General features: G+C 39.9%; 1 protein-coding gene across 6 annotated transcripts in view; it reads right to left on the bottom strand.

The window, feature by feature from the left end:
• The window catches only part of UNC5D (unc-5 netrin receptor D), a 261,651-nt gene that overhangs the window by 118,120 nt on the left and 117,808 nt on the right, over positions 1-25,723 (bottom strand). For all 6 annotated transcript variants that reach the window (XM_021374802.1, XM_021374801.1, XM_021374803.1 and 3 more), the window contains one exon: positions 6,313-6,430. The gene's annotated coding sequence lies outside the window, so the exon portion shown is untranslated. The remainder of the gene's footprint in view (positions 1-6,312; positions 6,431-25,723) is intronic.

Raw genomic sequence — 25,723 nt, 5'->3', positions numbered from 1 at the left:
CTTTGAAGGACTGTAATAAATAAGTAGCAGGAGGGAAAAGTGGTTCAAAAAAAAAAAAAAAAGAAATTAAACTGCAAAAAAAGAGACTAAATCCAGATGTACAATTTAAACAATTTCAAAAAGTTAACGAATAAATTCCCCCCCCATTTCCAGACAGGAACGCATGGCCACAATTCCTGCTTCAAAGGCTGCTTATTTTCTACCTGATTACAGCAAGTGTCGTTCTTGAAAAGGAAAAATGGAGAATACCCTCTGCCATTGAATCCAGCCACTCTCCGGCAGTCCGAGGCACTGAGCGTGCTGGTGGCAGCGCATCTGCTGCATTAGGCACAGCAACCAGGGCAGCAGACTTATTTACAAACACTCTTAAGTTTTCTGTTGAAAACAAGCGCAGACCCCAGCTGCTCCAGCACTCAAATCTCTAACCCAGATAACCCGCTAACTCCTTTCTCTCTGTCTCTATCACTCCATCAGTTTTACTCAGAGACGAATCAACAGAATTAGAAATGCTGGAGGCCTTCCTCAGCAGAGCTGTCAGTGCTGACGTTGTTGAGCTCGTGGACGTGGCAGTAGGGCATTTTTAGAACACTTTTATGTCTTGTCTGAGAAGCCAGCTATCAAAACCCAAGAATTTACTTTTTTTTTTTCAAAATAAAATGCGGCTGTAGTAATCCCAAGATGGCTTGTGCATGCAGATACACACACATACAATTTTTCAAGGCAATGCTCTTATAAAATGGCATCAGTATTACTACTCTGTGTACTCTCCTGGTGCAAAACAAATTGTTCTTAGCACTGTCACTTAGAGGCTCGTTGTCATCTAGCTGCACGCTGCAGAAACCTCCTTAACACTTCATCTTCTCACCACCTTTTTGGTCTTCACAGATTCAGTGCGGAAGAATGCCAAGTTGAAGGAACAATGCTCACTTGTGAATTCGGCTGACACGGATAGAGGATGCAGCAAGATGGATAGCACTGCCACGTTTCATTATTGCCTGTCCTCCGCTTATCTTGGATTAGTCGTCGTTACGTGCCAACGTAAAAACTGCAGAATGGGGGAAAATCTCCCACATTTTTTTTAGAACAGATGCAATTTAGCATCAAAAATTACCTTTAAAAGGGTAACTTTTGTATCCTTTGAAATATACATTTCATCAAACAGTGTCTGAGGAAGCTATTCGGGAAGCTAAGAACTTCCTGCGTGAGAGGTACGACACCGTCATGAATAAAAAGGCTGCGATACAGAAGACAAGGAGTAGGAAGGAAAGGTCAACTTCTGTCATGACCACGGAGAATGAATTCGATGCCATGGAGTGCACTGTTTGTTTAGAACTGGAAACAGAATGGGGAAGTGAGGTGATGAAATACAGGGAAAATGCAGAATCGTATTTGTGATCCAAGATCATAGGATGTGGGTTTATACGTGCAGTCCATCAAGTCACTGTGTGTCCCCATCATCACTGTCTGGACAGTGGAACACATTCAAGTGGGTACAAAGTTTATGATGTTAATACCAGGCTGTGACATTGCAAATAAATGTCAGAAAAGTGTCTACTGAAACATGTTAAGAGGTTTTATAACAATTATAGATAGATCTGCAGAAAATTCAAATACTCCAAGTAACTCTGGATTTCTAAGAATGCAGAGTGGTAAATTCCTTGATTTTTTTTTCTATTTTGGCAGTGACTCGGGAGAAATCCTGTGTATCAGTCACTGGAGTCACAGGGTTCTTATCAGACATTTTGTTTACTTAGACATGGATATGGGTTGTCTTTTAATTGTCTTTTTCCCTTCTGTATGATGTAAGATTTTAATGAATATTAGAAGCTCAACACAACACAAAGACTTGAGCTTACTGACACAGACACTTATGAAATATTTGCGTAAACAAAGTCTAATTATGTCTAAAGAGGAAAGCCTATCAAGGGGAGAAGAAAAGCAGCGAGACCCATTAACATTGCTAAACAGTATCGATAGCCAAGATTCAGAAAACATGAGTGAGAACAAACTGGATAGTTGCACTTGATATTATTACCACCACAATCAGGAGTCTGAAAGCAGGAACAGATGTTCTGAAAAAGTATCAGCTTTATCCACTAATTTCAATGTGATTCTCTCTGGAGGGAAATTCACCGGCTCGCTCGGGCTCTCCACACCAGTTGGTTATTTAGCGAAGGAGATGACATCCAGTCCTCACAAAATCCATCTCGTGGCTGCTAAAGCTCTTGATAGGGATAGCTGCAAAGGGCGTGACAGTTTTAAAGACGAAACAGAAACCCTTATCCTCGCAAGTAATACCAAAACCCTGCATTGATTTCTGCGAGAGACCACATTAATTCTGTCTGGTACCTCATCCCAAAATAGCCCGGCGTTCTGGCACTCTCACAGCACCGGAGATAGTGTGCCCTGCTCATTCACACTCCCAGCAAGCACCATGTGTTTCATTTAAGACTCTTAAATGAAACAGTAAGCCCTTCACAAAATGTAGTTATTCTTGCAAGTTAGGAGGGCACAAAAACTAAGTGGGGTTAAACACAGCCATGTGGTGAGCACGGTACTTATGTCAGTGTAAATCAGAGGAGGCTCCGCTGATTTCTGTGGAACGAAGCACTCAATTCTCATCGCAGAGAAGGAGGAAGAAACAAGAACACCAACAAATTCAGACAATGGAAAACTGCCATCATAGCTAGGTTAATGCAAGTCAGGAGAAACTCTGCCGACATTCATCAGTTCGGCTTCCCAAAGCTTTGTGTTATGGGTAGAAATATTAACAATTTTCTTTCCAGTTGACAGTCAAAGGTTCAAGGGATTGGGTGAGCAAGATCTCAGTTATTTCAGCATGAAATTTGAGATTAAGTCAGATCACATTTTGAGTTCGCTACAATTCATATTTTTCCTGGATAAATATCTCTGCACCTGCAGTAAGAATCAATACAGACAGTTTGTCTTTTTAGGTGCAAATGCAAATATCTAAACCCCAGTGCTCATTCCAGCACAAATGGTCCGAGGCACCTGGAAATTCTTCTGTTACGAGAGTTTTGCGTGGAAGGCAAGCAAATTATTTTTTATTAATATTCACACAAGCTATACTTTTCTAATGAATCTCTAAGGAAAAAAAAAAAGCAGAAGATAGCCATTTTCAACAGAGAATCTTTAAAACTAACAGTCTGCTGCAAACTGAATCTTGGGATTTCGCTTTAAGTACTCATTAGCACAGAGAGTCCTTAATTACTCAACACCCCATTTCAATAAAACCCAATCATAAGGTGTTAGTCATGAGGGTAAGAATGGATGCCAACTCTTCACTTACCATCAAACTACGTATTTTGATGTTCAAGAAAGAGACAAATTGCCAAAAGCCAACTACTGCCAAGGCCCAAAAATCACAATTCCATCCTGAGTGGAACTTCAGAATTCAAGAATTCCTTTAGCTTGAGCTGAGTGATAAGACAAAGGGAAACAGTTGCATGGCTTTTTGGTGGGGGACAGGAAATAACCAGTGTATTTAGACTGAAGACTCAGCTCTCGGGAATTTCAGTTTTCAGTGTCTACATAGATATGAAACATATGATGTAACACATATATAGTAAAAATCTTAAACTTTGATGCATCAGTGCTCAGTGTTTTGCTTTTCTAATATTGCCTTTTGCACCAGAGCTTTTTGTGCAAGAAAGGTTTTACTTTTCCACTGAATGCAGATGTGATGCTACACAAACTGATAATGAGAAGCATAAAAATCGAAGGAGCAAAACCAGTTTACTCCACACATGTCCTAATCCCTCTCTTTTCATTCCCTTTCACCCAAAATAATTTGACTTCTCTCTGTTCCATGCCGCTGCAATTCAAACAAAGTAGCACTGCTACCTGCTCCGGGTCCACAGCAGAGATAAATGCAGCCCGTGATTTCTTGAATGATTCCTATTTGGAGTCGTTAACTGTGCCCGTCCTGCAGACACATTCTCCAAAACTAAACGAGATGATGCATATTCCTCTGCTGTGATGGAGTGTCAACATAAGAAAGTTCCACGAGGCAGCTTTTGATAGCAGACAAACTTTTTCATAAATTTTTCAGTAGCTATCATCAGTGTAGAAATAATTTCAGAGAGGCGTGATGGCTTGGGACTTTTTTTCCTGGACAGTATAAAGGAAAAATGCCACTGGAGATGCTTCTGACATCAGCAGGCATTTTAATTACCATCAGTGTCTGTAGCATATTAAAAATACTGTATGAACATCAATGCTCAACAGCCCGGAAAAAAGACATTTTTCTCAGGGTCATAACTTTGGATTATAAATTACAACCATCATAGGAGTTAACATGCCATAAGCCTACGAAGACATTTGTATATCACATAGAGTCAGTGATAGGCCAAGAGTTTATTTCTTCTATATAATGAGCAGTTCTCTTGAAAGCTAAATTCCTCACAGAAAGCAAGTAAGTGGTTTCTTCTGAGATGTTCAGCAAGGTCCCACTTGTTATTTATTAGCTCTGTGAAATGATGGGAGTATGGTCAGAGGATGCCCCAGGTCATGGGTCCGTCAACAAGAATCCCTTCCCACTGAATCAAAGCACAGAGGCAGGTTGGTGTCGGTCTGCAGCTGGGTATCAGCTGGGCAGGAGTCAGGCCAGTGCACTCCCAGTCACACAGCCTAGCCACAGACTGCAGTCAGACACCAGTGTACGGCTACTGGGAGCTGACTGGGAGCAATTCAGCAGTGGGTCCTGGATAAAAGCAATCAAGGCCAAACAGCTTCCCGGCTTCTTTTAGATGGGAGCGTATCACAGGTGTAAGAGCACGGGCAAGCTCTGAAGAGTCATCTCATCCTGTCATTGATCTAGAAATATCTAATTTTAATTTAACAGCACTGAAAGACTTGAAACTTTATAGTGAAAAACTTCTGAAAAGATCAAGTACTGAGAAACCCCTTGTGAACACATCCATTTACTAGGAGAAAACCCAAATATTCCAAATACGTAGCCCAGCAAAGAATCTGTGTCAGGTTGGACATTCTACCTATTACAGAACACAGAAATCTTACAGTTAAATTCCTTTTGGCTTGTACAGCTTTGCCTCTATAACTTTTAAACCCCTGAAAGAACATAAAGTTAAAATTTTAATGGCATTTCAGCAGAACCTCTTTGAATTTTGTATTAGATCACAATTTAGCCTCCGGTAAAGCCTTTAGAAATAAAAAATTCTCATACGTAAAAACATAATAATCATACAGGAGCCTTCCAAAGTCAGCATCAAATAGAATAAAATATATTTTATTAATGATACAATTCACAAAATTACTAGTCCTGCCACTCTCTGCCCACAAGAGATACTTCCTCCGCTGTATTATATTGCATACACATTAGCTACCGGTGTTTGTTCTGTATGATTTAACCTCCTGATTGCTTTGAATGTTTGATGAACTAGCAGACCTTCACTAATGATTACAGAGACTTTGGCCATAATAAGGACATTCTAGTCAAGAGTCTCTATCGTAGAGTCAGTCAGAGATCATTCTTCAAGATCAGCTTTCGTTTAGACTAAGGTAGAGTCAAAGCTCAAACCAGCACAGCCAAGGTGCTTCTGGCTTCAGCTGAACCTGCTGGTGTGCAGAGCAGCAGAGCACCTGGTACTGAGCTGCAGCGCCTGCTTGGGCCAAGTCTCCTAAGCTTAATCACAAAGCCGTTATCTTTCAGTAAGTAATGTGAGCTTCCAGAGTCACGGAAGAACATTATGAATCAAACAGAACGTTTTCAGAGAGCAAACATTCTCCTTAAAGGTTCACACTGACAGTGTTGTTCAAACTTGTAAATTCACATAAATTCAATACGACCAGCAAGCAAAATCAATGTATCAAATTTCATTTCTCAAGTACAAAAGTGAAAAAAGTAAATAATGTCTAGGTTAAATACTGGATCCACTAAAATCAACTTAGTTTTTGTACTGTAAGTGTCAAGGAAACCAGAATTAAACTCAATTTAATGAGAAATAAATTAAGGTTATGTTAATTATTGTGTTACTGCAAAATCTGTCAGCCCTAATCAAGGACATAGCCTCTTCTTGCAGGCAGGGAGAAGCCACTGAATGAAAACCAAAGACATAGTATATGTAATGATATTTTATCATTTAACATTACCATCAGCTTCTTATATTGAGTTAAAGGCATTTCATTAATAACTGTCAGTATAATTTTCAGCTTGACAGTTATTGAAGGTCCTACATTCTTACATTGAGTTAACTATGCCTTTCAATACATTATTGGCAGTTGTAAAAGACTTTAAGTTTTAGGCCTAGAAAAGGAGCAGCAGCTACTTACTGACTAAAGCAGCGAGGTTTCTGAAGATGCTGGCCGGTTCAAAATGGCATCTTGATGACTGCAGTGGTCTGGAGTTTTCTTTGCCCCAATGTAGAGGGCCAATCTCTGGAAAAGCAATCTGCAACAAAAATCTGTGTTAGTGCACAGCAATACAAGCCACAAAGTCTTACTAAAATGCGTGATTACCTAAGCCATACCATATTCTGCAGCATCCACGCCCACTCTCCCTCCTATGAACTGTTCTCTTCTTTACCGTTACTCTGAGGGACTCCTTCCAATGGCAAACGCCTTGGAATGGCCTCCTTCAGCCTTTGGGCAGGGTTTGGTGGTTTTTGTTGCCATTGGGACACATTTACGTGCTGAGGGGTGGTATCATCATGACCCAAGTGCAGGAAATCTGGATTCTAGCCCAGGTTTTGCTGCTAATCTGTGTATGTCACGAGTCTCTGTGCCACAGCTTCCCAGTCCACGGAGCAGCATGAAGTCTACCAACCTCCATTGTCAAGTGCTACGTGTAAGTTTATGGAACAGTGTCAGTAAATATTATCACATTGTTAATAAGGGCCATATGTTCTTATGTTACTGCTTGGTGTCTATTTTCAACCCTGGAAGCTGCATGATGGTTGAAAAAAAAGCTACATAAAACAATACAAGATGGTATTCCTCGGTAATACATTCTTGTCTTTATCTATTCCTTTTCTCTTTTGTTTTAAGCACTAAACAGACTGTTATCCTGCCTCCTCTTCTGAGCTTCCCTTTAAAGTGTTCCCTCTTTAGACTATTTATGTGATTTTGAGATGTGCAAAACACAGCTGAAAGGCTAAAATGCATATGGGCTTCTTAGTAATTCACATTTCTGTTAAAATATTCTATAAAGGCTGACTGACTGATATGAAGTATCAGGAAAATCTGTAATGCAATAATCACATTGTAATACATCTTCAGTAATCGACTTACTCTTAGCATGGTTTCTCCTTGCAAGTAGCAACAACGATAAAGAGCTCTGTAAGAATAATTCACACTGATGATGAAATATTAAGCTCTTCTATAAATGTACTTCATAGGAAATTGCATATATACAGAAAATGGCTGAAACAGCTCCTGTGTTACCAAGCAGCGATGTCTGCCTGTTGTCTGGCTTCTGACAGGAGAACACAGCCTCCTCAGCCCGGGTTGTTTTCCTAGGGAAATGGATCTTGTGTGCTACTCTGCTTCAGCAGAACTGACTTACTCTATATTGGATACTGTCCATGCCAAGATTTATCATTTAATTATAACTAGGAACATTGACTAAATCCCACTTGCTTGGGGAAATTACTTAACGGAAATGCTGGATTCTCAATAAAACATTGGGAACTTATTGCTTAAACATCATCTCAGGGGCTCCCCCTCCTCCCTTTGCTTTCTGTTTTCCCAGCAGAAAACAGGCAATAATTATGGGGAGCATAATACATTCCAGAGGAAGTCAGAGAAACATGCTAGGAACACATAAAAGGGCAAACATCAGAAAGCTTGCTAACATCTCAGATGATCAGAAATAGAGATCATTTGCCACGCTCTGCCAGCTGTTTTTCTTTACTATGCCATCTATACCTTCCTTAATTTTTGATCATAGCAAGGCAGTCCTCTGCCACCAAGGACCATTTGAAATAGCAGCTTCAAATACGAGAATGTATTTTCCATTCCTCTTGTCTTCACCACTGTAAAATAACTGTCACCGTCCCAAAGATGTTACACTTAATATTTTGATTGTTTAAGGATGTAGCAACACAAAGTGCAGAACAATACAGATGCATCCACTCCCTTTCAGGCATTTTCTTTTTTTTTTTTTTACCTCTTGCAAGCGACTGAGAACTTAACTCACTATTGTTTATGCCCTGAAAAAGCCAGTATCAAAGGTGGACAATTTTGACTTCCCCTTCGTTTAGAACACTTGCCAAATTTTGGATGGGAACCACTAACCATGCCACGTTCCTTGGTGTTTCTAAGGGCAGAATTATAGGCAACTTCTATCTGGGCAACAACAGAAAAGTGCACAAATAAAGATGGCATTTTGAAAGCGTGGAAGTCACCAAGTGCCTCACAGGATCAAACATTTCAAGTTTTCCTCAGGTTTCATCCAGAGTCAGAAAGACACAGTGAACTCATGGGAGTGATTCTGAGCAGCTCCTGGCTGTTGACACCCTGCACGTAACAGCCTGAAATCTTCTCAGTGTATCATTAGGACAAACAAACGAAAATAATTAGAAAAGAAAAAGACAGATTTACATACATTTGTACAGAGAAACTCGAATTTGAAAGAATAAGGAGGTCTTTTCTTTCCCCCATGAATACTTACAAAGCAGCAATTACATACAATTACAGTTTATAATATCTCTTCCATTGTCTGACTTTTCAGACAATAGATCCTATTATCTTGCAAAAAGTGCTACAGAAAAGCATTAAAGGAGCTATAAATTATAAGAAAATAATTTATTACAGAAAATATGCCAAAAACACAATTAAGAGAGCTTGTTAATTTAAAGCATGACTGCAATCAGGACAGTAGAAAAAACTGCAGTGAACTGTTCATCCCTAAGCTCTTGCAGCTCAGAGGTGCAGAGTCCAAGGGCCTGCTACAGTTTCAAAAGCTTCACCTGACAGACCAGGATCATGGTCTTATCTTCCAATATTTTACTTGGGGAGGGTCTTCTGGAAGTCACCCTATCCAATCCTCTGCTCAAAGCAGGACCAAAATATGATGCCTACACGATGATCATTCAGAAGTTCAGCTGATAGCATAATTTGACCTCAAAATATAATAGTTTGGAAGAGTTTTGTGTTTCTTTTTCTTGTAGACTCTAATAGCAAAGAAGAAATCAGGGTCCATTGTTAAAGTGATTCTTCTGAGAACTGCAGTCGCTGAATGTATGAGACAAACAAACTGACAGGAATTTAAGGCTAAGGAAAGGAATGTAAGACAGGTATACAGAGGGGTAAGGAAATAATTTTGGATACTCCAAAGCTTCACAGTGTTAGAGTGAAGAGACATGAAGACATAGAAGGGCCAGTCTCAAACTGGAAAGGCCATGCAGACTTATTGCACTGATATTCCATATGTGTGCTCCACATGCTCCACACCTCATCAATAATGTCTCTATGAAAGGCAAGGCCACATGATGGTAAGACTCTTCTATTAGTTAGGGCTGCAGGAGCACTTCAAAGCAGCTGGGGTGCTTGATGACTAAGCAGGTTTGGCTGAAGAAATCATGTTCCTTTTAACTTTATTGTGATAATGTAATTTAGCTCAAGAAAGATTACTATTGAAAGCCTTACAGTAAATAGGAGGCAATTCACAAATACAATTCATTTACCATCAAACACATGCCTCAGTAGGCAATCTTCTTGCTTGCTTGCTTGTTGGAAGTACTCCCTTCTGTAGTGATAGCTTTACTTGTTTCGCTAAGGCTTATATAATGAAAAATAAAATGCATTTACTCTTTGGAAAAGAGAGAAAAACCAGTGGGTGGAATAAACAGCCCAGTCTAACAGCCAGAGGTACATTTACTTGAGGGCTTTAGTTGACCAAGAAGAGAATTTCAGATGAGAAGATACACGGAGAAAATGAACCTACATTCCATTCCTTGCTTTGTCTTACTGAAAAACAAATCAGAAATTCAAGTCATACTCAGGAAAAAAAGTTCATTGACTTCAATTACAAATCTGTAATGTTAGACCCTGCTTTCACAAGCTGCTTTGTGTGTGGCAGACCCTAATCCTTCATTCAGAGAAGCTCTGCAAGGTCAAAGGCATAGATGAGATTACAAGGTCAGGGCTCTTGGAGAGCTGAGACTGAAAGGCAGTCAATTTGAAGCAGATGGTTCTGTGTACAGACCAAGCAAGATAAAGGGCACTATTGGAATATAAATGATTATTATTATTCAGCTAAACAGATGGGTAGGTCTTTGTAGGATCAGGTTCACTTGTAAAACATTTTGGAATTTTATAGTTGTAAAACCTGAATTTCGTATGATAGAATGGAAAACTAAATACCTTCTAAAGTAATAAAAGTACAGGGAAATGTTCTTCTTGAAATAGGTTATTAAATAACAAAGGCAGTAGAAAGTGAGGTAAAAATAATACTTATTATACTGCAAAAATTACAAGTTCTTTTCCATTTTGGTCCTTGAATTTGATGGGCCATGAAGTTTGCCATCCAGCAGAGCTTTTACATGCAAACTGCCACGATCCTCATCCTGGCACTTGTCAGAAATTAGTTTGACAACTTCCGCTCCAGTCCAGAATGCTGTTCTGATGTTCACACTTAATTCATTGCTCACAGCATCTACTAGACAAGATTTAACACACATGAGAAATGAACTGTGCTGCTATTTAAACAGAAAAAAAACCCCTAAATGTGGCAATGTAATGTATTGGCTAATTATTAGCTGACATGATCCGCCATTAATGCAATGCCACTTCAATTGCGTTATCTTTTCTCTTAAAGGAGTGGAACAGAGATCCCAATGTGGAGGAACTGAAGCGATTCCATTCTCCACTCACCTCTATGTGCAGCTGAGAAATTGTCAGTGAGAAAGAGACTTCACATGTATTTCCCTCAACACAGTCAGAGCCCATCTCAGACACCAAGACATGGGCCTAGAAGAATCTTTTAAAAGACAGAGCAGGCAGTGTTACAGAAGCTGGAGTAATTCATTATTAATAACATTCAGTGGCGTGGCTCAGCACGATTTTAATCAGCTAATTAGCTATTCTTCTTCACTCCCTTTTTTTCCTGCATCTTTCCTACTTAGAGAACCACTGAGTGGTTCAAGTCAGAGCAGCAATGAAAAGCCGATGTAGCCAAGCTGATAAGTAGGGGCAAACCTGAGTGTAACATCAACCCCTATGTCTAAAACCATGCTTTCAATAAAGGACAAAGCTTTTCACCCATTATTTTCACTTCTGAGCTACAAAATGAAGTCTCTTTTGCTGTTCAGCTAATCCTTACTCTGTCTTGGAGAAGAGAGATGTTTTTGTCAGTTCCTTGTGCTGATAAGACTTGTATCAAAGTTGTGGGGGAATGAATTGCAGTTTTTCAATTTGAGAGACTGCTAATATCAGCCAGAGTCTTGGTTAAACAAATCCCCTGTGAAAGAAGAGATAAGGTGCAACCTATTTGTGTATTAAATACAAGATTTGTTTCCTGTGGTATACGCCTCAAATAAATATATTAGCATTACTCCCAGTGCTCACTGATAATAGCTTACTAAATAGAGCAATTAATGCGATATCTGGCCAATTAGACTGAAAAATACAGCTTGCTTTGGTCTGTGCTTAATGTTGATGATGAGTTGACAAAGATGTCTCAGCACTATCTCTAATGCATTTTCTTGATCTTCACACCATAACGTGTTGCTGCCAGTCCCTGCCAGGGCTGAGTCCTGTCTACATTGACAGAGAGACGCAGAAGCACTGTGCAGTGCAGTACTCACCACATCCCCTCTATTTTAAAATGGAATTCACACTGCTGTCCATTTGCTGGATTGCGCTTATCTTAAATCTGTTTTTATGCCAGTATGTTTTATTTTTGAACAAGTTGTTCTACTCTGTTACAATTAGTTTAAAGAAGGACAAATTAATTCTACTCGAGTGCAACTGGAAACCATCGAGTTGCTTTTTTCCCAAAGGATTCATCAGACCGGGTCTGTTTTCCCCTACCAAGATAAACAGTGCTAGCCCTGATACAGAGAACAGGAGTCCAGGTTGTATTTCATGCAATACAGAGGATCTTTAAAATTATCATTTAAAAAAAAAAAATTACACTTAAAGGGAATTGAGTTTAGAAAGCACAGTGTGAAAAGACTCAGTAGAAATACTCTCAGACAGTTAGCTGGAGTTGTGATGCACCAGTCCCTGCCACTCTCTAGTTACAAGCTGGCTGGTCCTCAGCTCTCAGGTTTGTCATATAACCTTGTGCACTCATCTGGATAAAAGGACTTTGATTCTTGCGGAGCAGAACTCACGGGCATTCAATTTCACACCTCTGATACAAACACAGAAGAGCAGCAACAGCCAAGCTGCTATCTTCTTTTGGGGAACGTGATTAAGTGTTTCCACCAGGGCTTTTCAGAGGAAAGATGAGCTGAAGAAAAGAAGTTGCAACGATATTAATACTTCAGCTGATGAGTCTGTAAACCTGCTGAATGAATCTTAGGAAAGATGGACAAAGGTTTCACTGTGCACTTAAAGAACACTAGCTAGAGAAACATCTGTTAAAAAAGAAAAACATTCAGCTGCATGCAGAGCTCTAGTGTAAGAAATAGTGTAGGAGTGGCGTGAAAAACCAATGTCTTCTATGGATCACTATGGATTTGAGGTCATTTTTTGTAAAAGTTTGTAAAAGATTTGAATCCTTATAACATATTATATACATAATTGCTTATGTTTTAATTGTCACATGGAATGCACTAGACAGGACTTTGAGGTCGCAAAAGAGACAGAAGCTTGAGGGCACCTTTGCTTGGAAGAGAAAGGAAAAAGCTCGTTCTTTGTATGACCTAAAAACTATGAAATCTGTTGCTGCCACTGTGATGCATTAAGTTTCCTTCTATGATCATGGCACTCAAATGACTTAGATTTGTTTTGCACCAATGTTCAGGCTGACTCATGATAGTTACCTCAGACTGCCTGAGTATAATCCACGCCGGAGCTCCTTCATCCTCCGATTTTCTAACAGCAGTGCTTTATAGGAATCATCTCCAGCAATCACCCTCTCCAGACTCACCACCAGATACAGGCAACAGAAATAGCAACCTCACACTCCGGTATTTCACAGCAACATAAGCTCAGATGGAATTGTGACCAGGCAGTGTTAGACGAAGAGGTTTTCAGAGGAAGATATCGATGGATGTGGCTTAGGAGGAAGCAGAAAGGAAGGACGGAAAAACAGGGCTTTACAAATCCCCTTCTCCGTGCTGACACTCTCTGACTGCTCAGAGCACGATTTGCACAATTCAGATGGTGAGCTGCCATGGATCCCAACACCTTCACACTTCGCAGGTCTTCAGATTCAGAACTTGGTTACTTGAACCGTCTCCAGAGCTGAACGTAATTGAAGCTAGGCAGTAATTAAATTCCTCAGCATTGCATGCAAGTGTAATGTGTTAATAAAAAAGTAATTGCACCTTCATTGTTTCAGCAGGTTTGGTTTAATTACATGGCAGTTATATTTCTCTCCATACTTATTCACTCTCAGCGAGGGCTCTCCTTACCATCTGCTGATATTTAATTAATATATGCTAAATGTCCTACTATATTATTAAATCTCATTTAGAAGTGTCCTTAGTATCTCAGTATAGGTCTGCCTATATTGCAGGAGAACGAGCAGGGACATCGCCTTGTATTTAAATAATTCAGATAAAAGAAGGCTCATTAATGAAAGAAAGGTGTTATCTTTCCCTCTAGAAATGAGCAAAAGGAGAGGACAGAAATGTAATGAAAACCTGGAGATTTCCCAGAGGTAAAATTTATCTAAAACTCCTTATATACTACCAGATCTGCCAATCCTGGCAGATGCAAGGCCATTTCTAATCGTCATATTTGTAAAGCTCTACACCACAGGACAAAGCAACAGACTCCGTGTGGGGTTTGTGAATAAAGCTGGAGCAAAGTCTTCTTCCCACGTAACAAAAGATCTGCACTTGGACGTAACACGAAGTGAGGCAGCCAGGATAAAGTTTGTATTTCTCCAGAACACTTCCATGACAGCTTTATTTTTTCCCCTTTGCAAAATATCACCAAGGAGATTTTACATATATTATTGCATAACTCAGCATCTCAGTTAAAAATATCACTACAGATGAAAAATGGATAAAAAAAAATTAGTGAGGTACAAATGTGACAGAATCAGGATAAAATCTTTCTGCCTCGGAAATAAACACAATGGCCAAGATTTTCAGAGCAGGTGAGAGAAAGAAAAGGGAGGGAACGGAGCTTCTGATCAGACCTGAAGAGAAATGGGAATCTCAAGTAAGTTAATGTCCGTGCTTTCATTATTTCCTCACAAAGCCATGATTCTGAGGCTGAGGTCCAGCTGTCTCCAATGGAACCAGGATTTCATATGTCTAAAACCTGAGCAATAGTGGCTCTTTTTCTCCATCCCCCAAGCAAGGAGGTTAATTTGTCGTTACCAGCTAGGACCATGACACAGTTCTATCCTGCACAGTGGCTCCTTGCCTGGTACACAGTGCCGGAAGGAAACTGAATGGAGGATGTGGGCACCAGCCAGTCATTTAAATCTTCTAAGAAAATTAGAAGAAAGAACTTCTACAAAATTAGAATTTAAATCATAAAGAATTTCAAAGTCAAAACCAGCTCCAATAACCTACCTGCGTCGCAGTTTCCCTTTGGGACGATGCTTTACAAACACTGAGTTACAAGTACCAGTACATTTACTTACGATATTATCCAAAAATTCATTTTGCAACTTGAAAAGTACTGACTACAGCTTTTTTAATAACTGCAGGATTTCCCCATATCCTGTCGCCAAAGCTGGTGTGCAGCATTTGTCATGCTGAAGAGCAAAGGCAAGTACTCATAACCATTAGATATCATCTTGTACATGAAAACAATTAAGAGGTGTTGAAGCTGCCTCTACTTGCATTTCACAGCTCCGATGCAAAAGTCATTGAGATGAATAGAAAAATTTCCTCTGCCTTCAGAAGGCTGTAGCTCTCTGTACAAATAAATATAATTCCCAATGCTTCGTTTCCCATTGAATGATTACAATTTTAATAAGTCATACGTTTAAAAAGGAAAGATGTAGAATTTTAATAAGCAACTTTGCTCAGTGCACCTTATGAAGAATGTAATTAGATAAATCTATTAATAGCTGAACTACAGTTAGTGACAAACTAAATGTCCATTCAGATCATGGTAGTTCCCTACTTAAAGGCTATTCCCTACTTAAAGTGGTCTTCAAATGACCACAATAGAAGTGAATTCAGTTTCATTTGCATTTTAGCCAAACAGCAGTGGCTCTAAAAGCTCAACCATGCAAATGCTGCTTAACTTTACATGGATATTTATAGTCTTACCTCTGCAGAATTCTCTCTAAACAGGTTTTGAAGCAGCTTCCGCACTCCTGAGGCAAATTACAAATGAAATCCATGAAGAATTGGCAAGCAGCTTCCTACAACTCTGAACAACTAATTGTATTACAATACCTTTCAGATGGCTTACACAAATAATCTCTCTGATATTCAAGGAGTCGAGACTTGGTAGAATTCCCCTGAAGAGCTTCGCTTGATATGCTCTGGGAGTCTCCTACATTGCACATTAATGCCGGAAACAGTTGTTGGTTTTTGTACTGCTTAATTTATTACTTTGTTTTACTTACGCGCCTCCTACTCTCTAGTAGTACAGAAGCATTTCATTTACAGATCTCAACTCTGGATATTGGTGGCTGCTGCAATCAATAAATGTGCATTAATGCCAGCACAAGAGTGACTTGGTATACAGAAATATAGGCATAATTAAAACGTAACTCCTGCTTATCTCACAAAGTTCTCTTCAGAAACAGTAGACATAAATAATTGAGAATCAGTAGGCTGGCATTGTTTTTAAGCCACCGAGAAAATATTCAGGCTTTGATTTTTGCTGTTGCTACAGATGAGTAAATAGCCTGGGACCACAGGGTTGAAAGGGAAAAAATTAAAAAGTACCAAAAAAAGCCTTATTCCATCACTAACAGTGACTCAGACATTTCAGGAAATATGTTTTCCTGCTGTTTACTGACTTAGCCCACAGAACAAGCTATCACGGATCAGCAGCCTTTAATACCTTGTGAAGTTACAGCATGTGATCCAAGGCAGCTTTGTGCATCCTGTGCCAATTCCACCTGAAGTTTAAGTACATGCAAGAGCCCAAAAGACAATCTGCATTCCTCAGCACTGTCCAGCACGCATACGTGACCGCAGCTCAATGGTCGTCACGTCTGATCCATCTCAACTGAGATGAACTGATTCATCCTTTGTGAATATAAGTAAGAACATAGAGTTAAAATGATCAAGGGTGAACACAGACTATCAGAAAACTGCCCCTTTCCATTCCTTCAGAACACAGCCACCAATGCCTTTCAGCTAAGATCTGGAGAACACCAGACACTCATCCGTGGAAACAAACTTAAAAGACATCCCCTGCCCCTAGTGTATCTTCCAGTCCTCTGCAACAACACAGAACCATTGCCTCAGACGCTTACTTCGCTGCTGTCTTTTTCCTATTTTAGTGTACATATAGTGCTTTGCTGTTCCTCTCAGTTCTTCCTACTTTTTCCATTTTCATTTTTATTTTTTAATGAATGACTTTGTCCAGCATACTCAGCCCTATAGCTCTTCTACACTATCCTGATCAGATCCTCCAAGTCCTTCTGGCAAGCAGCAGATAGGAAGAGCTTTTGGCTTTTTCCTTTTCTAGAGCAGTTCCAGCTATCCAACCCTGGTTTTGTTCATGAGCGTGAAATTTAATTCCCAAATAGTGCCAAATTATTCTTGGATATTCAGATATCTGCAGCACTCCTCCTGTTACATGGAAAAGTATCAATACAACGACGGAAAGCCACTATCCATCTTATTAAAAAGTCATTTTCATCTTGGAGCTCTGCCAGTCTTCAGCAGTGCCTTTCACAAGGAGAAGACCAATATCCATTTGGTTTTGATCACCTTCCATTGTGCTAGACTTAAAAAAAAACAGTGTATTTCCATTCACTGTTTGCTTTGGTAACGCCCAGTCACACAGATCTACTGCTTTTACATTTGGATTCTGTTTCCTCCCTTTCACCTACTCTTCCGTCTCCCCAAAAGGTTCAAAACTGTCTTACCTTGTTCTATAGTTCTGGTTGCATCATTGGTTTATGTTAAGAAGTTATTTAAAAGTTTTTGTTAACAGTGATTCCCCATTAATGTTAAATAAAACACATAGAACGGTACCCAAAATAATGGCATTTTACTTTCTTACCCATTTTCGTAAGTATCACTGGTTTTGAGTGAACACTTTAAAAAAAATCTTGATTTAATTATGTAATTTGAATGAAGAGACAAAGATTAGCAGCTGATTAAAATGCTTACAGAAAACAGTTATGATTAAGTGAAGTAATCCTTCAAGAAACCAAAAGCTGGAGCAGATAAATTTTGCTATGGAGGCTGCACCCAAGCATTCAGCAAAGCTTCTTACACCGCTTTGTCAAGAGCCCAGATTTATTTAGGAACCCAGTGGGATCTGACCTGCACTCAAGCAAAATGATAATCCAAAGAACAGAATAAGACCTATTCCCCAGTTCTTTCCTCCACTATTTAATAACAGAGCGGAGACATTCAAAAGGGTGTGCAGCTGCATTTGAGATGCAGACTTTTCCATAAGTTTATTTTATTAATTAATCTTATTCACTGACTCACTGAGCATCTCCCCTCCAGGCTGCCCTATTCCAGCTTTAACAGCAGCCTCACAAAGTTACTACAAATTGCACATTTTATACTGTCCTTTCCCCCTATTTTCTTCATTACTCTGAGCAGGCAGAGAGACATTCTGTAGTGTGCCCCACGATGGGAATATTTTCCTGCAGCTTGCTTCCCTAATTGGGATATTATTTCAGGAGAGCAGACTACGAGAGGCTGCAGGAAAGGCAGCTCCATTCCTGCCTGAACCTCGGTTACAGACCGAGTGGCAGAGTTTATTGTCTGGCTCCTGTTCTGAATTTCATGGCATTATTCTGATTCCCAGGTTTCAGAGGTGTTTATTTTGAAACCACTTAGGATGGCTTAAGGCACTGCCTGCTCTTATCTTCATACCTGAACTGACAGAACAAGATGCAGAAGCCCTCTTTGTGCACTTCATGGTCATACAAATGAACCTAAAATGCTGATGAAAGTGGTTTTATCTCATTTGGATGATTTTGTGCAGATCTGTGGGCACTGCTGTGCTGGCTGATGTACAGAAGGAAGCCAGAAAGGCCCAGCTGGCAGCCAGCAGTGAGCCACTGGGCACAGAAATCCCTGCAACTGCTCTGCGTGGCTCTGGAAAAGAACATGTCCACTCACTCAGGAAACAACTACTATAAAGCCCCTCACTCACATATCATTGCATTAATCCTGAGGCCCCAAATAAGATTGAATGCCACAATGCCACACACTTCCACTCCACCACTGTATTCTGGCCTCCATACTTATCCAGCCTGAACTAAGCTATTGTTTTTTTGTCTGAACAAACTGTTTTTTTTCTTACAGAAAGGTGGAAATTCCATATTCCCACCATCTTTGGAAACATTTCCCGGTCACTACAGTCCTGCTCTTCCCTCCTTTCTGCTGCTTCACTTCCTACGAAAATAACATTCTCATAAAACGCCACAATGAGGCTTTCATTTTAAGAAAGCTGACACTTTTGTAGATTTCATCCTTCTGAAGATTCTTTTAAAAAGTATTTTAAATTCTGGTAGGAAAATTTATTCCTACTAAATAACTCTCTAGTTCTTCATATTTCCTTACAGAATATTCGTTCTCAGTTAAGTTTTATGTGACTCTTGCACAGGAGAGGGTTTAGTTTTAATTTGGCATCTACAGCACAAGCCTCCCTGTACAAGATGCCAGTTCCAATCCATCGTCTTCTATTAAGCCCAGCCAAAGCCCTAAAGAGCTTGTAAGTGCACCAATGGGTCCCTCGAGGAATGGGACGATGTTATTTGAATATAATTCAGAGAGTCAGACAATCAGCCTCTCTGTCACTGGGCAAACCATTTAGCTGTGAGTGATGCTCATGAACAGCAATAATTTAATTGTGCGCAGAAATCCACGCTTTCAATGTTCCAGTCCTTCTGATTTGAACTACTACGAATTGGGGCTACAGCCAAAGCAAGAAACATTCTGGACTTCTTTGTACGGCTGAATGTCACAATAACTCAGAACAAAGAAGGAGCTGTAGGCAACGCTCAGGGTACAAAGCTTGGTCTAAACAAAGAAGAATTTGTTTCTGTAGGAATGTTTTGGAGGAAGTGGTCAACCTCATTCAAGGTTTTCCTGCTAATATTGCCAGTGATCATCTGTGTGCTGACACTAAACATCAAACTCTGGGAAAAGAAAACTGTTGAGAGCATTACAAAAAGTGACACGAGACCTACAGTCACCATTAAGAACTGAATTTGAAGAACAGATGTCAGGTATTGAAGACTTCAGACTACGAGTGACACCACAGTAGTCATCATCTATGTGACATGGTCTTTCAGGTTTGACAGTATAATAGATGCCACAATAACAGATGTCCAGGCAAGGAAATCATATATAGATAACTGAGAATATGTGGACTCCTACGAAAAATAAAAAACGTCAATACGTCAAAGTAAGCAAATCCTTAGAATAGGAGAATTTGCATGATAGAATGGAAGTTTTTCATCAGAAGAATCTGCTTTTCTTTTTTTTTTTAATTGTTCTCCTTATTTAGGAGAAGAAGAATGCATGAGAAGAAAATTTGAGAAAAATTAGAAAGGAGAAATCAGAGGAAAATTAGAGAAAATCTACAGATCCTGGTATCGCATCAAATATTGCAAGCCCCTTAGCACGAGGATACACAGAAGCTGGAAACAAAAAAAATACGAGCACACATGTAAGGGTTTTCTTTTTTGAAAAATATGTTCAGTGAACACTGTGTAGTAAATAAAATGTGTTTATCGTAAGTGTCATGGTCGGTGGGACCCTTTCCCCCCTTGTCACCAAACCTAGGCTGAACCAGGCCGAATGGTGACAGTAAGTCACCATTAAAAGGTTGAGGGAAAAAACGTAATGAAACTGGTGCTGCGTTACCTGGAGAAGCTGTGAAGAGAACACAACCAGCATGCCGGCCTTGGAAGGCACGTCATCACGAAAAGACACTGTTCAGATAATCCCTTCATGGAACACCCTATCTTCTGACATGCAGTTTGAAAACCACTTGTTTTCTGTCGACCTTTCACCATCTCTGCGTGTCTAGGTGGACAGGATGTACAGCTGGGGTTTCAGAGTCCACTTTGGAGACTGCAAGTGTCCTTACAGAACTTATCTGAAATGCAGTGATATTAACGGAACCTTTTGCAATTGATTTTAATGCACTTTGGAGGATGCTTTTAACATTAAACTTATTGAACTGTGCTTAGTATCTTCACTCAGCTGCATTACAAGGTAGCAGCACACCCATCTGCACTGAATCCCAGGATCGAGGCCCCAGTTTATAAGACACCTCCAGTCCTTGCTACTCCATGTAGAACCAATAGCATTCACAAAGCTGGCATGGCACTTATCCCTTTCTGTACTGGAAATTAAATAGACATGCTTCACTGCTGTAGCTCAGCAAACTGAACTGAAAATTCACCCTTGAATGTATAAATCAATTTAGGTATATATTTTGCTTCTAGACGCTGGGCTACGACACTGACAAACACAGTGTTGCCTGACAAGTGTCTTATAGAAAAGGGGAAGGATAAAATACGGTAGAGCGGGTAGAGGGGAAAAGTAGATACAATTCCTCTGTGTTTTCATTTACAAGCTGTTTACTAAAACATCTAACATCTCCAGCATGCTCTGGTGATTGGCATTATCTGCAATATGCTCATAGCAGCTGGGAAGAGATGGCGCCTTCCCTTCAAGCCCTCCCCATTTCTATTTTCTTTTAGATGGCTAGAAAATGTCTTCCCTTTCAAAGACTATTAAAAATCAGTAATGTAAGGGAGCAGAAAGACTAGCAGGCTGGCCATTCATTCCCTATGAATCATCCTGCAATTTCTTAGTTTGACAACTGTGCCTCATATATTTTAATATCAGTTTTGAAAGAAGAAAGCAAGTCAATTCATTCCTTAACAGCTCCCTGTAATTTCAGCTCGCTCTTTACTTATGTATGAAACTGACTTGGGTGGAAAAGGTTAGAGGTAGATGAATTTCAAGTTTCAGAGCTCGGGAAAGGCCAATAAAATGTGCAATAATCTTAATGTTTGGGCTTCACTGAGCTGCAAACACCTTTTATATTAACTGATAAAACACCACAAATGTTGCAACAGATGCTTTGAGTTCTAGGAGATTTCCTGAACTCCTTTGCAAACTCAGTTAGCCAGCATTTTTCTTTCTGACAAGTAGACTGGCAATCTGTACCCATTAGATCATAACATCCACATTCTTGCAGCACTCAGAACATTCAATTGACGTTCAGCATTATTGTTCTACATGCATAATAACACAGTTAGCACAATTTGTATGCTGAAAGACGCATATTTTGAGTCACAAACAAAGAATGAGAGGCAGGAATAAGCTGGAAGCTCTTTGGGCGTAATCCCTTTCTCTACTTTACATTTTTATGCTTGCAGGTACTCATATGTAGGGTTTTTCATTTTCAGAATCGTGCCTGATTCCTTAAGAAGAACAATAGCTATTATGAAATAAAACCTTCTTTACAAGGTGAAAATCTATCAGGTGAGGCAGCTAAGCAATCTTCCCTCTCCACTCCCACCCCCATGTAAAACACACCGCCTTCGTTAAGCTCCAGGACATATCAGCATCACAAGGCTTTGCTGCAGGTGCTGTATCAAGCACAAGGCGCCTGTTGGTCCTCCAGCCATAAGGGGGTAAAGGAACAACGACAAAAGATACAACGAGTGAACAGGTTTCTACATTTTGTCTTGTTTCAAATCAGTTCCTGATCATGGTAGGTTCTGTTTCTCATGAAGTGGCTCTTTTCCTTGCCCAGAGAAAACCACGCTTGGTTCTACCATGGAATGAAGGCTTGGCTGGGTTTGCATGGTGGCATTTCTGTAACATCTAAGATTATTCAATACTCTTGCACTAAACATATGCATAATTCCCTTGAAAGGCCCATTATAAAAAGCCTGCTCCAAACAAGTCTAACACCCTGTCATACCACTGAGCTCACAGCAAAGTACAGTAAAATATGGTATTAAAGAGTGGGGATGAATTCCTTCCTGGGATTTTTCTGTGAGTTAGTTGGACAGAATTTTAGGATCCGATCTCCTGCTGACATAAGTCAGCATAACTCAGCTACTCTCAATACAGTTACATCTGTTTACTCCTGGAGAACACCTGAGGCTATGCTTCCCAGGCACTGAGCTAGCAATACGTGCATTTGCCCAATTAACGGCATAGTTCTTCCTCATTATCATTTCTCAGTTTGATTTAAGTCATAACGAATTTGGCACAATGTTTTGTTATTCTTCTCTCCAAAAGTTCAAACAAAAGCTTCCAGCCACTGCGTGGCCGAGCACACAATCGTGAGGAATAGAGAGAGGTTTTTCTGCCTTCACTGCTCTCCATAGCAGACTAATGTTATTAGGATTAAATGAACCAGAAGCTTTGTTTCTCCTACTTGCCTGCACTTGTGCCATCATCTTGTGCTTTTCGTGATCCTGCACCGTTCTGACTGTGCTGGTTTCATTGCACCATCTCAAGTAGTATTTATCATCTGCAAGGTCATTCCCCGCTTTGAATTTTCATGCACATGCACAGATAAAAATATCTAATGCGGGGTTAAGATACAGCGCTCCTCTCCTTCCTACCCATCACCTCCCACTACTACTTTACATGCCACATACAGCAGCAATGGGTCTGAAGAACAACACTGCCAGTCCTTGCACCATGAGGCTTTTCAATGGATCATAAATAACGCTATAAAAACAAGAAAAATAGCTTCCAGGAAGAGAGAAGGGGGAGTTACTGAGTTGGTGGAGATGCAGAGATTCTCTCTCTTGTAAGCTGCCAACCACACTTCTCTGCCCATAAAGTAGGACATAACAAAAATATCAAACATGCCTGAAAGAATGGGCAGTCTATTTTGATTCCCGACTTGAATAATCAACTCAAAAATTAGAAAACGTGTATGAGTTGATCCTCACACTGCAGGATTTCTGCAGACATACCAGGAGAGGAAAATTAGCAATATTAAATACTACCTCCTATGTAGCCTGAGGCCATTGATCGCCAAGCTACTAGCAATTCAGTTCAGTGCCTGCAAGAGAGCTATCAATCACAAAAACACTTGCTTTTGTATCTGTGCTAAAATCCATATACTTCCACTCTATTTTCTGTTTTATTATATCTGAAGCCATACTTCCATAGATCATCTGGAAGTCTTTAATGCAGCCATCATCATTTCATGAGATGAAATTACATATATAAAAACTCTACTCAGACTGCATGTCTACTGTGGTTATCTTACACACAGATTTACCTGGTAGGACCAAACTGAGGAATCCCACCAGGCTGAAATTCTCTTCTTTCCCTTTTTCTTCTTTTTCTCCCCACTAGCACCAGCTGGGGCTATATCCTTCCTACCATGTCATGTGGTCCAATGGTAGCAGAGCACTTCATCATCCTTTCCCACTTCAAACCTGGGATGCAGCCATTCATATCAACTGTCACCGTGCTGCTTCTGGCAAAATCTGATGGGGAGATTTTGTGTCCTCCTTTCATGGACAGAATATGCATTTCAAGTTTTCTTCAATGAGGAATGTATTTCTAATCCTTAAGGTAAGTTTTTGAAAACACTGCCTGAGCACGACCTGTCTACAATCTAGAAAGCAAGTAAGAACTTAGCACTTGAAACAAACCCATGAATTTTATATGAAGTTTATAACCTGTCACAATATCAGAGCTTGGTTAATACTTTAAGCATTATTACTTCCAATTTAGGGCTACTACTCTAATGCAGTTTGATTCAGGTCAGCCAATTTAATAAATAATGACAGATAATTGTCACAATCACTCCTTCTCCTGTGATTTTTAACCTGGGTTTGTGTGGGAAAGTTCCATATGGCAGTTCTTTCATTCTTCATGGCGGGGAAGGTGCTCACAAGGATTATGCGGTGCCTGAAGAGATTGCTAATGTCTGTGTTTTAGGGAACAGGAACCTTCAAACAATGCATCAATTTGGAACTGTCCACAGACAGGCACAACTGTAATTCATCATGTACTTTCTCAGGAAGAAAGAGTTTTCAGCAAAGACAATTATGGATGAGCACAAGTGGTTGGTAATTGGGGTTAAAGATTGTGCAGGTAATTCATTGCCTACAAATCCCTCTCCATAGCTGATTACAATTGGAGGTATGAGAAATACTCTTGACCCCTGAATTTATTGGATCTTCATTTTGCATTCAGAAGAGAAGGTCTCATTTAGGGGGTACATATATACATGAAAGTGGATTCTATCTAAAACAAATCCACATTTTGAAAGCTGTACCTTGTCAAACTAAGATGAACAGCAAACTACAGGAAAAAAAACTATTCTAAAAACTTTCTAAAACCATCTCTGATACAGAAGTTCCAAAAAGCAGCAGCGTGTCTGTAGCCTACATATATTCTTGATTACTTAATAATGAAGGGTCATCGTCATTGTTGCCATTTATGGGGAAGTCAAGCCGAGGCAGAGGTCTTTCCTGAGGTTGTACAGTTCTTTGGGACAGAAACAGAACCTGAGACTCTCAGTTTGGGAATTTGAGCAGCAAGGCGCTGTGCCCTCTTACATTTCATGTATTGAGCAAAGCCACAGTGAGTTGTCCCTTTAATTTTACTATCTTTCCTGTGCTACATTTTGCATGAATGTGCATTTTATGGGTTTAATGCATTTTGGCAAAGCTCATCTCTCCCAGTGATGACAACACTGAGAATCGGGAATGAGCACCACTGATAAAATACTCTTTCTGCTCCTGCATATTGTTGGGATGCTGCATCTGGCCTGTTTAAATGGCATTCATTATAGCTGGTACACCAAGATAATGATATGCTGCAGCCAATTATGTCATTCACTTGCTCTCTAGCCAATTAGCTCTCCCTGCCCCTGTCTAGCTGGCTCCAATGAGGACTGTTGCCAAGACCAAGTAGAAAAATTCTTTAGCCTTGGAGAATATGCGTAATGCAGTTTTTGTCAATTTCCAGCCACCTTCAGGAATCTAAGGGTATAGACAGATGACCACAAGCAACAAGAGCACATTTTTTTTTGGAAAACACCAGCTGAAGTGCATTTCATTTAAAATTCGTGGTGCTTTTAAAAGTAATTTGGTGCTATAAGGTGTCAGATTTTTATTTACATTAAGGCACCTTTGCTTTTTCATACCCACATCCTAAAAATGGACACATATTTCTTTTCCTCACCAAGTGTGTTCTAGACACATTGTTAATGACAAATCCTTGCTGCTCCCATCATTCTATCTCCTATAAGAGCAGTTGGTAGTGTATGCATTTACTGAGCTCCCATTGTCTTTGAAAACCTCAGTGCCCAGAAGCAAAGCTCAGTTAGTCATCACTTCACAGTACTGTCTCATCTGCTATTGTACAAAAGTAGCCATAGCAGCACACGTACAGAGAAAAAAAGAGAGATGAGTAATTGAGGTGGATAGAAAATTAGGGAGAGATTA

The sequence above is a fragment of the Numida meleagris genome, chromosome 21 (genome assembly GCF_002078875.1).
Source record: "Numida meleagris isolate 19003 breed g44 Domestic line chromosome 21, NumMel1.0, whole genome shotgun sequence".
Lineage (NCBI taxonomy): Eukaryota > Metazoa > Chordata > Aves > Galliformes > Numididae > Numida > Numida meleagris.
Note: the sequence above shows the minus strand (reverse complement) of the source record. Positions and strands in the feature narration are given on the sequence as shown.